Here is a 14,560-nt window from a genome sequence, read left to right as displayed (position 1 = left end):
CACTTCCGCTCTGGCTCGAGCCCCGCCCCTGTGCCGCCTCCTCATTGGGCGAGCGGGGCACGGGGTCGCCCCGGCCGCCCGAGAGGGGCGCCGCCCGAAGGAGGAGGGAGGAGAGCGGAGGGCAGGGGTGCCCCGGCCAGGGCGGGGGCGGAGGTCTGGCCCCGGAGCGCGGAGGAGGCGGGCGTGGGGGGGGGGGGGACGGAAATGGGGGCGGGGAGCGGAAGAAGGAGGTGGGCGGAGTGCAGGCGGGGCTGAGAGGGCTCTAGAAAGGGGCTGTGTGGAAACAGGGGGGACTGGGCGAGGCTTGGGGCTGGGCGGGCCTGAGGCTTAGGCCCGGAGCTCGCCAGGGCCAAGCCCAGTGTCCGAGGTCACTGGGTCCCACCCCGCCCAAAAAGGAGTCGTCGCGGGGTCGGAGGTGCAAGTCAGCCCCCTATTGCTGCGTGCTCTGGAAATACTAGATTTAGGGAAGGGCTGAAATTGCTCATGCATAGAGTTTTGCTTTAGTCCTCCTTTCAATCCTTCAAGGTACCTCATTTTGTGGACTGAGGAAGCCAGGAATCAGACTGCTGAAGGTCGTTTTTTTTTTTTTTGGAAGCCTGCGTGTATACTCTCTTAATCGAACACCCTCTGAAAAGTGAAAGTCGCTCAGTCGTCTCCGACTGTTTGCGACCCCATAGACTATACAGCCCATGGAATTCTCCAGGCCAGAACACTGGAGTGGGTAGCCTTTCCTGACACAGGAATCGAACTGGGGTCTCCCGTATTGCAGGCAGATTCTTTACCAACTGAGCTATCAGGAAATCCTGAATACCCTCTACCCAAGATTTTAAAGGAAGTTTAGGAAAGGAACCAGGCCTTCTCTGCCCCCTACTCCCCATGACTGCTCTCACCATTTATCAACATTAAGCTCTTCCCAAGGCAGTTCTTCAAAATGCCTCACCTCTACTCCCCTCCCCGCCCCCGTCATTCATTCTTTCAGCAAATACTTATTAAGCAGGCTTTATGTTTAATGTTGGAAACAAAGCAAGAACAAGGCAGACGAGGCCCTGCTGTCTTGGAGTTTACAGGCTGGTAGGAGTCGGAACAAAGTAAATGGTCCTTGTCATTTCTCCTTTACCTTTACTTAGGTTATGATCAACTTGTAATGCATCATCCTTCCCTCAGACCTGCTCCCATCAACTGCCGAAGTGATTTTTGAAAAACTCCGTTCTAATCGGTGTCTCTTCTTACTTAATGCCTTTGGTGCTCACTCAGACCTGGAAGACAATTGATAAGCTCCTTGAATGTGACAGTCAAGGTTCACCAGAAACTGCCCTCATCTTTCAGCTTCTCCTTGCTCTTTCTTCCCCATCCCAAATCCCCATCCCAGAGTTCCTTATCCTCTCAATGTGCCAGTGGTCTTAGTTGCTAACATTTTTTAAAGATTGAGAGATTTCTGGGGGAAAGAAAATCTGCCTTTGTCTGGCAACCCTGTGTCCACATTTCTGTCTGGCAACAATTGGCTGAAACCAAGGAATGACTGCCCTTGGTTTAGATCAGGCATGGATTTGCTAAAGTGCCAAGGTACCCACCTGACCTGAGTCTGCTTTCGTCATTTACAATGTCTGTCCTACAGGCATCTGTGCCAGTGCCTGCTTACTATACCCCCTTTTAACTTGAGCAAGATTGAAAGAGAGTGTTGTGTAATATACACAGTATGGACTTGACATCAAAACCACAGGATTTGGACCCTGAAAAAGTTTCCCAAGTGCAAAAACTTCCCCGTGGGAATCCATCTTTGGCAAACCGAAGATCCATAGTCCAGAGACTGCTCAGATTGAAATAAACCTTCCTGTGCTATGACCTTAGGCCCCCATCCAGTAAATACCCTAGAGGGTCAGAGGGCTCCTGGTAATTACACTCTAAATGACATCATTAGTGCATTGAGGGAACAGAAGTGCCCTTTGCCAGGCATCCCTGGATGCCTGCTAACAGGCTGCAAGGTTAGCTACTTTTATTACCTTTGAATTCTCAGCCAGGGTTCAGCAAACCACAGCTATTAACTAACAAAGAAGCAAGGAGATATTAAAATACAATGTGGCAGATGCAGTGGTAGAAATGTATATGCCCAGGGCGTTATGGGAGCCTGAGGGAAGGGCACCTAACCCATCTTGAGAGCATGGTGAGAGATTAGGAAAGAATTTCTGAAAGAGGTGATACTGGAGCCCTAAATTTCATAATGAATTTTTAAAAATTAATAGGCTTTATTTTTTTAGAATGGTTTTAGGTTTATAGAAAAATGAACTAGATAGTACAGAGAGTTCCCATTTATCCAATATCTCCCCATCACAGTTCTGTTATTAACATCTTGCATCAATGTGGTACACTAATGACAACAGAAGAGCAAATATTGATACATTTTAAGCTAAAGTCCATAGTTTGCGTTAGGATTCATTCTTTCTACTGTACAATTCTAAAGATTTGGACAAATGGATAATGTCAGGTATCTACCATTACAATATACAGAACAGTTTCACTGTTGTTTCAATATGTTTTTAGAATGCCCTATTCTTTACCTATTCAGCTCTCACTTTCTCCCCTCACCTCAACCCTCGACAGTCACTTCTCTTTTAGTTTTGCATTTTCCAGATGTCATATCATTTCAGTTCAGTTCAGTCGCTCAGTCGTGTCCGACTCTTTGCGACCCCATGAACTGGAGCACGCCAGGCCTCCCTGTCCATCACCAACTCCCGGAGTCTACCCAAACCCATGTCCATTGAGTCAGTGATGCTATCCAACCATCTCATCCTCTGTCGTCCCCTTCTCCTCCTGCCCCCAATGCTTCCCAGCATTAGGGTCTTTTCCAATGAGTCAACTCTTCGCATGAGGTGGCCAAAGTATTGGAGTTTCAGCTTCAACATCAGTCCTTCCAATGAACACTCAGGACTGATCTCCTTTAGGATGGGTTGATTGGATCTCCTTGCAGTCTAAGGGACTCTCAAGAGTCTTCTCCAACACCACAGTTCAAAAGCATCAATTCTTCGGCGCTCAGCTTTCTTCACCATCCAACTCTCACATCCATACATGATCACTGGAAAAACCATAGCCTTGACCAGACGGACTTTTGTTGGCAAAGTAATGCAGATGTCATATAGTTGGAAACATATTGTATGTAGCCTTCATTAACTGGATTCTTTCGTGAAGCACTATGAGTTTAAGATTCCTCTATGTCTTTTTATGGCTTGATAGCTTGTTTTTTATGACTGAATAATATTCTGTTGTATGAATGTAGTCCAGTTTGTCCATTCACCTATCATTATGGGTTGACCCAAGTTCTGCAAAAAGATATGCTGAAGTCCTAATCTCTGGTACCTGTGAATGTAACCTTATTTGGAAAAAAATAAAAATAAAAAGCTTTTGCAGATGTAATCAAGTTATGATGAGGTCATTAGTGTGGGCCCTAATCCAGTATAATTGATGTCTTTATAAAAAGAGCAAAAGGGGACTTCCCTGGTGGTCCAGTGGCTAAGGCTTCTTGTTCCCAATGCAGGAGGCCCAGGTTCAGTTCTGGTCTGGGAACTAGATCTGACGCCACAGGGAAGAGCCTGCACATTGCAACTAAGACCTGGTATGGCCAAATTAGTTAATTAATGTTTTAAAAAAGAGGAAGAGGTCAAATGGACACACGTGGTGGGGGAGGAGAGAGGGTGATGCCTTTTGATGACAGAGTGAGGGATTGGAGTGAAACAGTTATAAGGCAAGGAATGCTAAAGATTCAGAGCTACCACCAAAAGCTAGGAAGAGGCAAGAAAGGATTCCACCTGGAGTCACAGAGTGAACTTGGCCCTGTTGACATCTTGGTTTTGGGCTTCTCACCTCCAGAACTGTGAGAGAATAAATTTGGTTGGTTAAGCCCTTGGTTTGTGGTACTTGGCTACAGCAGCCCTATAAAAATGATATACCTTTCAAGAGACATCTTGATTCAGCTTTTGACTATTATGAGTAAAGCTGCTACACATATCCGTGTGCAGATTTTGGGTGGGCACGAGGTTTCAACTCATTTGGATAAACACTTGGGAGCATGAATCCTAGATCATGTGTTAAGATTGTTTAGCTTCGAGGAAATTGCCAAACTGTCTTCCAAAGTGGCTGTACCATTTTGCATTTCCACCATTAATGAAAGAGAGTTTCTGATGACTCATATTCATGCAAGCATTGAGTATTATCAAGTTTGTTTTTATTTTGTTTTGTTTGCTTTTAATGTCATCCATTCTTAACATAAATGTGTGATGTAAGATCCTGGTTTGTCTCCCCCAAGGTTTCTTTTTGTTCCTACTAGTCTGAAGTTTTGTAGTTAATGGCCTGTAGTCACCCAGTAGGTTTCCTTCCATCCTTTCTTCCACTTTTCTCCTTACCTCCATCCCTCCCTTCCTGTCTCTTCTCTTCTTTTTCTTCCTTCTTCTGTCTTTGTTTCTCTTTCTTTCACTTTTTATTATGATAATTTTCAAACAAATACAACAGTAAATAGTACAGTAAGCTCTATGAACTCATCACTCAGCTTTATTTTACTATTCTACTATCCCTCACAGTTTTTGGCAGCGCTATCTTACAGCAAATCCCAGACATATCATTTTATATCATTGCTTCTGTAAATATCTCAGTAAGTAGCTCTAACTGTAAGAACTTCAGTTCAGTTCAGTTCAGTCGCTCAGTCGTGTCCGACTCTTTGCGACCCCATGAATTGCAGCACGCCAGGCCTCTCTGTCCATCACCAACTCCCAGAGTTTACCCAAATTCATGTCCATTGAGTCAGTGATGCCATCCAGCCATCTCATCCTCTGTCGTCCCCTTCTCCTCCTGCCTCCAATCCTACCCAGCATTAGAGTCTTTTCCAATGAGTCAACTCTTTGCATGAGGTGGCCAAAGTATTGGAGTTTCAGCTTCAGCATCAGTCCTTCCAATGAACACCCAGGATTGATCTTTAGGATGGACTGATTGGATCTCCTTGCAGTCCATAATTCATGATCGCACTGAAGAAAATTAACAATAACTCCTTACTATCTTATAAGACAGTCCAAGTCCAATTTTCCCTAATTGTCTCAAAAATTACTTTTCACACTGGTTTATTTAGATCAGGATCCAAAGAAGGTCTACACAAGGAATTGAGCTGCTAAATCTCTTGAGCCTCTTTTAATATGTATACCGTTACTCCTATTCCTCCTTTTTAAAAATGCAACTGATTTGATGAAGAAACCAGGTAAATTCTCTTACAGTTTCTAACAGTCTGAATTTGGCTGATTGAATCTTTGCAATGTTTTAAAAATGTGACACTATCCCTTGAACGTCCTGTAAACAGGTAGTGAGATCTAGTGGCTTGATTAGATGTCAGTTTTGGGCAAGAGTGTTTTATAGGTGAGACTGTATATTTCTTATTTCATCAGATCAGGAGGCATGTAAAGTCTAATTGTTCCTCAATGATCTCTTCCAATCAGAAAACTCATTTCTTTCAGCTCTGAAATATTTTTGCAAATTATTTCTTCAAAGATTTCCTTCAATTCATCTCCATATTTTCTACATCTTCACTCCAATTATTTGGAATCTGCGGTCCTGGAATGATTTTTTTAATTTTACTTTTTTATATTTGTTTTTATTGATTTATTTGGTTGTGCCAGGTCACAGTTGTAACATGTGAAATCTTAGCTGTGGCATGTGGGATCTAGTTCCCTGACCAGGGATTGAACCTGGGCTTCCTACATTGGGCGCTCAGAATCTTAGCCACTGGACCACCAGGGAAGTCCCTAATTTTATTGGTTTTTTTTTTCTCCCTCTCTTATTTTATTTTTTTACCTTTTTGTGTTTGGGTCTGCTTTTCTGAATAGTATCTTCCAACCTCTGTTTAGTCAGAGCTCTGTGCCAGACAGAATCAAAAACCACTCTAGGTATTTTAAGCAGAAAGGAATTTAATATAGGGTTGAGGTTGATGAAGTCAGGGAGATTTTTGTTTCAAAGTCTGCATAGCCGTGACTGAGAGGTTACCTTTGCTACTCTTGCTGTTGCCATTGTAACTTCCTGACCACAGGAAGCTGGGAACTGGGTCCTGGATCAGGGAGTCTGATTACTGACATTTGGCTCAGAAGTACAGTTTAAAGACAAGAGGATTTTTGTTTGGCTTGAATAAGAAGTTGAAATTGTGGGGTAGTCTACGACATGTCAACTCACATGAGGACTTTGACGTCCATCCAACCAATTTTGGGCTTTCGTTTCAATGGAACAGAAGCTGATCTCCTGACTCAGAGAGTTGTAAGGTGTAATCAGAAACAGAGCTCTGATAGCTCTCACTAACCTTGCCAGACCAGAGCAGGCTGTGTCAAGGAGACCAGAGTTCTCCAAACTCACTCAATTGAATTTTGGTCACATAATCACTTTGGCTCTTCGTTTACTTCATTCCAGTAAATGAAGTCACTGGAAAGGTAGGCATCATTATGGAAACAAATATGAATCTGTATTTTGATTTCATGATAACTAGAAATAAGTTTCAAAATGTGTCTAGGTTTTGCAAATTTGTACCTGTTGAGGAAGTGGTGAGGCATCATCGCACTCTAGTACTTGCTCTAACCTTGGAAAGTTCATGGAACTATCCGCCTCCAGTCTCTTTCATCAGAATACCAGCTGGGCAAAAAAACCCCATTAATTTCTTGGGTGTTTGTGTATTTTAAGAATGATATTTTGTAGCGTTTAATTTTAAGTAAGCAAACACCTGCTGTATTCATTTTAACTCATGTATTTTTATTACCTGGAATATATTATCACTGTAAGAAAGCTAAAATATTAAAGATAAAAACTAAAGTCTCCTGTGATCCTATGCCATTTCTCTTCCCCAGGAAGTAGTGAAAAGTCAAAGTGTTGTGTCCGACTCTTTGTGACCCATGGACTGTAGCCCGCCAGGCTCCTCTGTCCATGGAATTCTCTAGTAAGAATACTCAAGTGGGTAGCCATTCCCTTCTCCAGGGGATCTTCTCAAGCCAGGGACTGAACCTACCTCTCCTGCATTGCAGGCGGATTCTTTATGGTCTGAGCCACCAGGGAAGCCCCAGAAAGTAACCAAGTATCAGTTATATAGCAGCATGCATTTGTCAAGGGAGGTGAGGTTTTGCTGCAATAAGAAACATCCTCAAAATCTCAGTGCCTTACCACAACAAAGGTCTGTTTCTTGATCCTTACATGTTTGTCATGTGTTGGCTTCAACTGTATCTCTGGACACAGATTGAGAAAGCAAGGAGATCATGGTAATCTCAAAGCAGAGGGAAAAAAAACAGTGAGGAACCTCTGCTTGAAAGGCACGTGTCATTTTCACCCACATTTCCTTGGTCAAAGCAAATTATACGGCCAAGTCTACTTCAGTGGGGATGTATAATCTTCCATAGAGAAGGGCAGTAAAAATTTTTCTGCAGTTTTACAGAGGACATGATTTTATTTTTATTAAAAAAATTTTTTTTGGCCACAGCTTGCAAGATCTTACTTCCTTGGCAGTGAAAGCTCAGAGACCTATCCACTGGATTGCCAGGGAATGCCCAGGTATCATTTTAATACAATTTATCACAACACGGAACTTTACTTTCTTCATGCAAAAACATCTTAGAAGTCTTTCCATGTTATAAAAATAGACCCGTCTCTCACTTTAAAATGTATCTATATATTTATGTATTTACTTGGCTGCACTATGTCTTAGTTGCCGCGTGTAGAATCTAGTTCCCTGACCAGGGATCAAACCTGGTCCCCCTGCATTGCAAACACGGAGTCTCAACCACTGGATCACCAGGATAGCACATCCCATTTCCTTTTTATTTGTTTATTTATTTTTTGAGCTTGCTTTTTTCTTTATTGCTGCATGGGTGCTCAGTCAAGTCCGACTCTTTGCGACCCCATGGGCTGCAGCACTCCAGGCTTCTCTGTCCTTGGAATTTTTTTAAACAGTTGTATTCACATGCCATAATATGGAGGCAGTATTGTTTAGTTAACTATTTCCTTATTTGAGGACATTGTTTCTAACACAAACAAAGTGTGTAAATATCCTCAGACTTGCCCCTTGTGCACACCGTGCGAGTGTTTCTCTGGGTACAAAGAAGTGGAACTGTTCGTGAATAGCTCATGAATAGTTCCAAAGGAACTGCCAGTTCGATCTCTGTATCCTAGTATGGCACACTCATCAGGAGAATTTCAGAGTTTGATACAAAGATTATTTACAAAGAATAGTGTCGTATCCCAGGACTGATGACGGTGAGGCTAGACCTGCAGGAACACGAAGAGAGCACTGAGGTGTCATGTGGAAACGGAAGGGCGAAACCAGACCAATACGGCCCCATAGGGAAGGAGAAAAGGGAGCAAATGTCTCAAATCACGCTTTTCCTCTGGTCCCCTATGGGACTGACCTCAACCAGATGACAGCCAGGGAGTCTGTTTATCTAGTCCATCCTGGCCTGCCTTCTGGAACATAGAAGACGTAGAAAGGATAGAAAGCCAATCTAAAGGAGCAAATAGAAGATACTCATCCATTCTCTTATCCATGGAACAAGAAATGACCTAATTGCTTGCCAATATTATAAGAAAAAATAAGGTACTTAAAAGTGCACTTTGAACTTGCGTTGCCCTAATTGTGGTACTGGAGAAGACTCTTGAGAGTCCCTTGGACTGCAAGGAGATTAAACCAGTCAATCCGAAAGGAAATCAACCCAGAATATTCATTGGAAGGACTGATGCTGAAGCTGAAGCTCCAATACTTTGGCCACCAGATGTGAAGAACCGACTCCTTGGAAAAGACCCTGATGCTGTAAAGATTGAGGGCAAGAGGAGAATGGAAAAACAGGGGATGAGATGGTTGGATGGCATCACCGACTCAATGGACATGAGTTTGAGCCAGCTCTGGGAGATGGTGAAGGACACTATTTGTGTGTTGCAGTCTATGGGGTCGCAAAGAGTCAGACACAACTTGGTATCTGAGCAACAATTATTAGTGAGGACTTCTGTTTATAATGCAGAGACCCAGACAAGCTAGGTTTGAATAATCTAACCCTAACTGCTACAGCAAGGGTTGCCAACCTCCGGGATCTAACGCTTGATGATCTGAGGTGGAGCTGCTGTAATAATAATAGAAACAAAGTGCACAATAAATGTAATGTGTTTGAATCATCTTGAAACCAACCCCCGCCCTACCCCGCCCAACAGCCTGTGGAAAAATTATCTTCCCTGATGCCAAAAAGATTGCAGACTCATGTGATACAGCATCCAACTATGGACAATTCATAGCGTTTACATTTAATTAGAAGCAAAGAGATCTTGTTGTTACTGTTTGTAGAAACAATGGAGTTGATTTGGTGGTTTGTACCACCAAGTCTTCTGGGACTTGGGCTACTTTAGTCTTGTTGCTTCATTTTACATTAATTGTTCATTTGGACCAAGATCACCTTATGAGTACAAAATGTCTGTTTCAACTCCTGCCATTGCATCTGCATCCAAACCAGAAGGAAAAAAGAAGAGACCAGAGGGGAAAAGGTGGAGGTATTGGGTACAACCCCACTGCCTCTTAAAGGTTCTAGAATCTGCTATGTGATTATCGGATTTATATCTTATTGGACAGGACTCAGTTACATGGCCATACTTGGCTATAAGGAAAGTTAAGAAGATTAACATTTATTTGGGAGACTATGTGCCTAGGCACAAGGGAGATGACCTGTAAATGCTATTTTTAAAAGCCCAGGAATTGGACAGACATCCTTCTCTGGAAAGTGAGTGGGTCCTGCTTTCTAGGAGTGTACCTGTCCTCTGACCTCCATAACCCTTGGCTCTTTCCCTGGGGTCACACTTCCTTGTTCAGTATTCTTATGGCTAAATTTTAATAGATACGAGTGTTACCCTTTTGGGGACTGCACAGGTACTATACCCCTGTCTCCTGATAGTTTGGAGACCCTAGAGTTTCTCATTTCTTTGAGGAAGAAATAAAGGTAGAGATGTTTATTAGGGGACATTTAGTGGTCTCTTCCTCAGATGCTCAGAATAATGCCCAGCCCATTTTTTTCTGTTTTTAGCACAGGAGTCACATCCTATATGGAGGTTAAGTTCTAAAGACAGTTCTTTTTCCTTTTCTTTTTTTTAAATATTATTTATTCATTTGTCTGCACTGGGTCTTAGTTGTGGCCCATGGGTCTTTGGTCTTCATTGTGTCATGCGGGATCTTTAGTTGTGTCATGTGGAATCGAGTTCCCTGTCTAGGGATCAAACCCAGGCCCCCTGCATTGGGCGAGTGGAATCTTAGCCATTGGACTATCAGGGAAGTCCCTAAAGACAGTTCTTAAAGAAAAATCATACACAGTCAAAATTCTTAAAGAAAAATCATATACACAGTCAAAATTATTATTGATACATTGTTATCCTGTATGACTTTGTAAATATGTATCAGTTAGCCAGGACTGCCTAACAAGCCACTTTAAAACTCAGTGATATAAAACAGCAATGATTTACTTTCATGTATGCTGCTGTACTTGGGCTGATCCAGCAGCCACGCACTCTCTGGCATGACAGAAGCACAGAGGGCAAGGCCAACCCTGCAAGCACACTTTAAGCCTCTGCTTGAGTCAATAACTGCTAACATCCCATTGGGAAAAACCAGTCATGCGGCAAAGCCTAAGGTCAGCGAGCAGATGGAGAAGTATTACAGGTACATGATCCAGGTCAACATCCCCAACATCAAAATTTCACTCTTTGTCTAGAAGTGGTGTGGGAGAGGGAGTGAAATGTTTTTGAACAATTTAAATTTGCCAGAAAATTGATTTTTAAATGAATCACTCAAATGCAGTGATTTGAGTGAGTGATCAGTCAAGTTGTGGCCCTCAATTCTTCCATTGCTTATCTGAAGAGGTCAAAGAATCCATCACCAACCACTTGCCCAGTTAGTCGAACATTGTGTAACATGAATGATGAAATAGTCAGCACTGGGGAATAGTCATCATTGTTAATGGTATGAAACCCATAATATAATACATGTATTATTTCTGTATGAATTGGTCAAAATACATCAGTTATTACAACTGGCAAGGCTTGGGTCACAGGTTCACTGAGTGGATGACAAGCACAACCATTTTCATTCTCTAAATCCCCCCTCCCCCTACCCATGACGTTGACATTTGTTGCCTACCAGTCGTTCGCCCTCTTTGAACAGCAGTGCAGATGGGACAAGTACGTGGGTTCTGTAGTGGATACAGTGACATGCTGCCCAGACTCCTCACTCCATGACTGAGACACGTATATTCCCCCAGCTGCTGGAAGCATAGTCTGTTTGACAGCTCTCAATTGAATCCTTCTTGAGGATTTGCCCTTGGCTGAGGAAAGCAACCTAGTCCAAGTTCTATACATCCAATGACTGGATGAAATAGGAGTCCCAAAGGCCAGCCTCCATGCCATCCTAGCTCCACGCTTACCCCTTTACATCAGCTGAGGCCTCTGGGGACTCTAACTCACAACAGGCTCTGAAGTCAGATGGAACTGGGTTTTGTGTTTTATCCCAAATATTCACAAGCTATGTGGCCTTAGACATGATACAACCACCTTAGCCTCAAATTTTTTAATCTCTGAAGGTGAAATAATAATAGCATATGCCTGTTATAGTTACGGTGAGGATGAAGAGAAATAATACACGTAAATCACATGGTACCTGGCGCATGTTAGATTGTGCTGAAATGTATTCCATTTTTACTCAGATCTTTGCTGGGACTTCCAAAAGCCAGTGTCCTCATACTTCACCAAGGCAGAAATGGATCTGTTGTGCCAAGTTCTTTCCAGCAGATGACGCCAGTGGGTAAGGCTGCAGTCCTGTCCAGCTCAGTTACAATTCTCACTATTCACAGATTGACATCAGTTTCATAGGGATTATCTCGTTTGATTCTCTGTCATCAACCATTTCTCAAGGGCTAACTATTTCATCACTTATTCTTTCATCACTTTCTCAACGCATGCTTACTGAGTCCTTACTCCAGCCAAAGGGCAGCTTTAAATCCCTTTTAAAGCATCATGGTGATTAAGAAATAAAACAAAAGAGGGACTTCCCTGGTGGTCCAGTGGTTAAGAATACACTTTGCAATGCAGGAGACGTGGGTTTGCTCCCTGGAATCTGCATGTCACAGCTAGAGAGAAGTCTGTGTGTGGCAACTAAGAACTAGCGCAGCCATAAGTAAATACATAAATAGTTTTTTTTTTTTAAGAAAAGAAATAAAATTCCAAGACCCTGCTGGCAAGCTGGACTTTTGCAGATTAAAAAGACAAGTTTTAGCCTCTGATTTTGTTCTGGTCCTGACTTGCCTCTTGAAGGAGGCTGCTTTCAATAAAGCACTAAAGCACAAGAAGCTTGATCTGAGTGAAACTGAGGCAAGAAGATGATTCCTCTGCAGGGGCAGCTACGGTGGCTCCCCAGAGACCATCCGCCATCCTTCCCAAGGGTTATTGATCTGAGGGCACAGCACATGGTTCTTAAGTAAGTGTAAGTGTTAGTTGTTCAGTTTTGCCCGACTCTTTGCGACCCCATGGACTGCAGCCCACCAGGCTCCTCTGTCCATGAGATTTTTCCAGGCAAGGATACTGGAGTGGGTTGCCATTTCCTTCTCCAACGTGGTTCTTGGACTGGTTAAAATGGCCCAGTAGGAGAAAAAAAAATCTGTGAAGGAAATGCTGAAGGCCTGGGAGGAGGAGGAATCAGCCGGCCTGAATGCAAGAGCTCCTGGGAGAAGCGACTTTGCAGCAGTTCCTTCAGTTGTGCCAGCGGTCATTGAGCATCCCTGGAAGCCAGGAGGCCAGGCCAGCCAAGGTCCTGGTGGGACAGAGGCGCCCCGCCTCAGTCTTGTCTCGCCCACTCCTCAGCTGTGGGGGAATGAACTCACCGGAAGACCACCCCAGCAGTGCAGTTTAGGGGTGCCAAGAAGGGCTCCTTCCACGGATAAAATCCCTCTCTCATCAACCAATCTCTGGGCCCCAAATGCCACCATTAGTGCTTCATTATTACGAGAATTAAGAACAGAAGAACAGAACTCCTCTCTATAGGTAGGGGTGTGTGTGAGAGAGAGAGAGAGATTGTACTGACTTGGAGAAAAGTCTGTAAATGTGCACATCAGCTGTTAACATGACTTGTCTTGAGCCAGAAGGTGTGGAGTAAGGTAGAAAGATTAATGGAGGATAGGAAAAGAGGATGAAAGAAATAGGTGAGGGAAAAAATCACATTAAAAAGAATGTTCATGATTGAAAGAATTATTATTATTTTGCATTAAAAACAATATGACTTTATTCCAGGAATATAAAGTTGATCTAACATTAGGAAATGAGGGACTTCCTTGGTGGTCCAGTGGCTAAGACTCCGAACTCTCAGTGCAAGGGGCCCAGGTTTGATCCCTGGTCAGAGAACTAGATCCTGCATGCCACCACTAAAAGGTCCTGAGTGATGCAACTAAGATCCGGGGCAGCCAAATAAGTAAAACAAATACAAATAAATGTTAAAAAGAAAACAGACATTAGAAAATGAACTCATATAATTTACCACTTTAATATAATAAGGAGAAATGTCATACAACCGTCTCAGTAGATGCAAAGAAAGCATTTGATAATATAGAACACAAGTTTATGATTTAAAAAAAAGACCTTCAGAAATTAGCAGTAGAAGGGAACTCCCTTAATGTGATAAAGATTTTCTACAAAGAACACATGGCCTATTTAATGGGAAAATATTGAAAGCATTTCCACTGAGATCAAAAAAGAAACAAATTCCCAGTATGTCTATTTCTATTTATCATTGTATTTGAGATCCTAGCCAGTGGAAAAATAAAAGATATGAAAGGAAAAAAGTTGCAAACATGGTTACATATAAGGGAAAAATTCCAAATCTACCAATAAACTATTAGAATTAAAAGTAAATTTAGCAACAACACCATATACAAAGTCAGTATACAAAAGTCAATTGTATTTTTATTTATCACAAAAATGAAATATAAAAGTTTGTTTAATGACATTAAAAAGAAAAAAATACCATTTACTTGGTATCACAAAACCCAGATAGCTAGGAGTAAGTCTAAAGAAATATGTGCAATACCTGCAAATTGAAAAGCTTAAAACATCACCAGGAGAAATGAAAGTTCTAAATAAATAGGTATTACTTTTTCATGGGTCAGAAAACTCAATGTTGCCAAGAAGTATGTTCCTTCCAAACGATTCTAAAGATTCAGTGCAATTTTTGTCTTTGAAAAAACAAGGAATATTTATTATTTGTTTCAATTTCTATAAAAGGTTACTCCTGTTGCTCATGAGTGTAAAGACATCCATGAAAGATACCCACTAAAATATTAATAGTAGCCATATACCATGATGAGAATCTAAGGGATTTTATTTTCTTCCTCGTAATTTTATATATTTAAACATTTTTATAGAGAGTATTTAATTAGGAAAGTGGATTAAAAAAACAAAACCAAGAAAACTATTGCAAGCCACAGGGGAAAAGCAATGACAAAAGCTGAGACTTTGGTGTTAGATAGGATTCAAATTCCAGCTCCTC

This window comes from Giraffa tippelskirchi, chromosome 13, assembly GCF_054371585.1.
Source record: "Giraffa tippelskirchi isolate mGirTip1 chromosome 13, T2T-mGirTip1v1.2.pri, whole genome shotgun sequence".
Classification (NCBI taxonomy): Eukaryota; Metazoa; Chordata; class Mammalia; order Artiodactyla; family Giraffidae; genus Giraffa; species Giraffa tippelskirchi.
The sequence above is the reverse complement of the archived record's forward strand: the minus strand, read 5'-3'. Positions refer to the sequence as shown.